Here is a 4,345-nt window from a genome sequence, read left to right as displayed (position 1 = left end):
GGCTTCTTCTTCTTGCCTTCTTGTTCTGTGTTTATTTGCTCACACTCTCTCTATATCAGCAATGCATTTCTCTCATGCCTGGCAATGCCAAACTTGACTTCTCTCAAATGTTCCTTTCTTTTTTAAACCCTTCCTCACATCCTTTTTCACCCTAAAGTAAATTCTATTCAAATGTAAAATGCTAGAAAGGAAAGAACATTGATTTTGGAGTCAGCCATCCAGGGTTTGAATCTTCATTCCATCTCTTCTGGTCTAACATTCTATGATGATAGGATAACCTCTCTGTGAAAATGGTGATATCTAGCTTGGAGAGCTGATAGAAAAGTTGAGTGATGTGCATTCTATATGCTAAGTACAGTACGTGGCAAAAAGCAAGAGCTCAACAAATAAATATTAGTTCCTTTCTTTGCTTCCTTCCCCTGAAAACTTACCTTGAAAAAAAATTACAAGTGCCTGTCTCCTCCTTCCCACACTCCTTTCTAGAAGAATTTCAATGTACATAAAGCAGGTAGCAGCATCTGTGATACCCCCTATCCCCACCTCCACCCCTCCAAAAATAAAAACCTTTGCTGGACAACTATTGTCCCTGAACTGAGACAGAGAAAGGAATAGAAGTTGGAGATAAATACTTGAGAAGAGCTATCATTGGAGCAAGGCTGGGTGCCTGTTACTAGGTAATATGTCCCCAAAGTCATAAGGGATCAGAGAGTCAGAAGCTGATTGGAAGAACAAGAAGAATGAGCAAATGCCCAGAGAGAAGTAGAGAAAACAAGAGACAGGAGAAGATATAAAGTCTGCTCCCTAAAGCTAACTTAGTATCTGTTCTTCATTCATTCATTTAAGTTATCTAATTATTCAAAAAAATATTTACTAAGAACCTACCATGGGCCAGTCTAGGGGGGAAAGAGAAAATAAAGAAACAAAAAAGCATATAAAATTGAGGTGTGGAGAAGTGTTATGAGGAAAGACAAAGCAGGGTAAAAAAAAAGATGGAAACAAGTGTACTACTTTACATCAGGTTTTCAGGGACTGTCTCTCTGACAGGTAACACTGAGGAAGGAAAAAGCAGGGTAAGGAAGATAGGAACGAGGAAGAGTACACGTGTTGTTTTACATCAGGTTTTCAGTGAGGGTCTCTCTGACAGGTGACACTGAGCAAAGAAAGGCCTGAATAAAAAAGCAGTGACCTCTGCTAGTATCTAGGGAGGGACATTCTCCTGCACAAATGCTTTGAAGGTGGAGGGCTCCTAGCATATTGACATTACAGCCAGCAGGTCAATTAGGCTTGGATGGAAGGAATGAGGGGTGCAGTGGCAGGGCCAGAGTCACAGAGTGGGAAGAGGTGGAAAAGGACATGTAGGGTTTGGTAGAGCCTTCCTGTGCCTTCAGAATCTGTTTTCCCCCGCACTGAGTTCTCATAAAACCTGCCTGCTTCCTTTAAAAGACTTTCCCATTTCATTTGAGCAAGTTTGAATGAATTTTATATCCTTGAAATAAAAGAAATTTTTATGGAAACATATATGTCTTTTAGCACTTTTCAGTTTCTATCGTTCAATGATTAGGTCACAGTCTTTTCCTGAGCCTGTGTCCTTGGGCTATGATCTTCATAAATGCTTTTCAATTTTGATTACTTTTTCCTCTTTGGACGAGACAGGAAGGCTAGACAGAGTTGAGTTGGTTATCTTCTATCCCTCAGATCAGTTAGGCTCTGATGAAACCCAGTAGTTTAGGTTCTGGTTAAATAGCTTCTCCTAAGGGCAGGCATGATTGAGAAGAACAAAGTGTTCTGGTGTATTTCAAAATGGTTCCTTTTCTTCTCGCCCTCCTGGAAGCCCAAGGGGATTTTTCTCCAATCTTCACTATGATAACTCAGCAGGACTCTTGGAGATAAAAATCACAAAAATGTGGGGATCTGTATAACTAAGTCTTCTTACAGTTTTAAATTCTCACTCTAAACTCCCAGCAATTTGTCAATTATAGCTTAGATTTCCTACCCTGAAACTAATTCCCTGAAGGTCTATGCCCCTGAGCTCCTGCTCCACTGAGTTGTGATTCTCTACTGCCCATCTCTCTCCCCAATTTTGGAGGCAGTGTGTGGGGACAAAACCCCAAAAAGCAGTTTCCAGGCTCTCGGCCTCACATAGAAAGGTGCTGGCTCGGGTAGTAAATGGCCATCAACTGTGATCAGATGCCAGCAGCTGTGGCTAGTTGGTCGTCAGCTGTAACCCGTAGGCCATTGGCCACTAATATAACGGCTGTGGCTACGCTAGCAGGAATGGAATGGGGGCTAGCAAGAAGGTGGTGGCTGGCAAGCGCGGACTGCTGTTAGGCAGATTATGTAGATCCTGCTTCCTGTGTCTCCAGCCCAGCCGCCAGCAAGAATATATTGGTTTGACTCCCCTATCTATGGCTCCATGGGTGTTCCTTTTTGGCCTTACCGTGTCCTGCGTTCTTGGGCGAGGAGTGGGAGCTGAGACCCTGCAGGACAAATGGCGCAGCGAGCAGGGTCCCCTGCGTGACACAGTGATTTGCCCTGTGTCCACTGTTCTCTGGTGGATTAAGAAAAGTAATTGATTTGTAGTGTGTTCAGCTTTTTTCTTGTTGCATGGATGGGTAAAATTCCTAGAAAGACACAAACTACCAAAACGGAATTATTAATAAACAGAAAATCTTAATAGACTTATAATAAGTAAACAGATTGAATCAGTAAACAAACAAAAAAACAAACCATAAATTAAAAAAAAAATGCCCAGGACTTGATTGTATGGGGGAGGAAAAATAATTTTCCTTCTACTCTTTTAAGTTCTTCTGGCTGGTCTAAAAATCTAATTGACATGAGACAGAACGATAGGAGAAAAATAACTAAATTTAATTATGTACATACATGCAGGGGTTCCATAAGAATATGTCTCTCCTCTCTACCCCCAACCCCCAAATAGGGCAGTTGAGGCTTATGTACCCGGGTGAGTAGTAGTTTGGACTTCAAAGGGAAGGTAAGCAATTCACAGGTAGACGGAAAAGAGCAAAAAGAGCAAACGTTTGGTAAACAAATTTTGCCAAGCCACTCAGAAACAACAGGATGGACGGACGCAGAGGGGAGTCTAATAAATGGATTTGCTGGGTTCCTCTCTGTCTGTAACATGTAGTTCATACTATGCTAAAGTGAGAGTTCCCTTCCTGGTGCATTTTATTAATCTGAATTCTTTTAGGCAGGTAAGGGAGAAGTAAAAACTCTTCTTGAGTTTGTTGGATTTAAATTGTGTTCAACTCAAAATAAGCTGCATTCCAGAGTGTCACATTACTGGGAGATTCATTCTGAACCCCTACAGTTTCTTAAAAATAACCAGCTTAAAATAATAAATATCTCGAAAAAGGCTTATTTTGGGGTGGTAAAACTCTGCTCCCCTTCCATGGCTTCCCAGGTGAATTTTATCAAAATTAAAGAATTAGCTAATTGATTTAAAGAATTAGCACCAATACTTCTCAAAACCTTCCTAAAAAACTGGAGAGAACAATTCCTATCTCATTCTTTGAGGTTATTATTACCTTGAAAACAAAACCATACATTCATTTTTCAGATCTATTTGCTTTAAAGTTATGTATTCCAATACCTCCTCTCCCATATTAGAGTGGAATTGCCCCACTTCAGAGATCATATATATCAGCCTCACAGTCCTTTTTCAAGCACAATATTGGAATGAATGACAGAAATCTATATAACATTTCTTTTGTTTATATGTTTACACATTTATATTTTTTGAATTTTGCCCGTGTATGTAGGGAAGAGAATGACTGAGAATCGAAAGGTAAAAATTAAATAAATTTTAAAAAGAGCCCAGAAGACAGGCTTGTGATTTCATCTCCTGGATGTATCCTTTGACATTTTTCAAAGCTCAGGTGTGTATTGAATATCTCATCTATATGTGTTTTCTGCTGTCTTTGAGAGATCTTCAAGACACTTCCCTAAAAGAAGGTGGGAATATCAGAGAAAACTGGAGGAAATTGAAAGTTAGGTTTAGAGTAATAATTAAAAATTAAATCCCTGTGTCAATATTGAATCTAGAGTGTTTTATAGGGTAAAATTTTGCGTAATAGGATCTATAAGTTAAAATTCAGGGATTTTTGTATGGGAAAGGGAATAAACTAAAAAACTAAGCTAAATTATTAAATAAGCTTGCATTTATAGAAATCCTTAAGAATATCATTTTCTGGTGTTAATATCTAAAGGATTTCGACAGAAAACAATTCAAGTTACTCCTAAAATGGGCATTATCACTTCTTTTTCTACTTTCTTAGATTCTCTAACTAATCATTGTTGCCTTAGAGTAAGAATAAGTTATTTTATT

The sequence above is a fragment of the Rhinolophus hipposideros genome (assembly GCF_964194185.1).
Source record: "Rhinolophus hipposideros genome assembly, chromosome: 13".
Lineage (NCBI taxonomy): Eukaryota > Metazoa > Chordata > Mammalia > Chiroptera > Rhinolophidae > Rhinolophus > Rhinolophus hipposideros.
Note: the sequence above shows the minus strand (reverse complement) of the source record.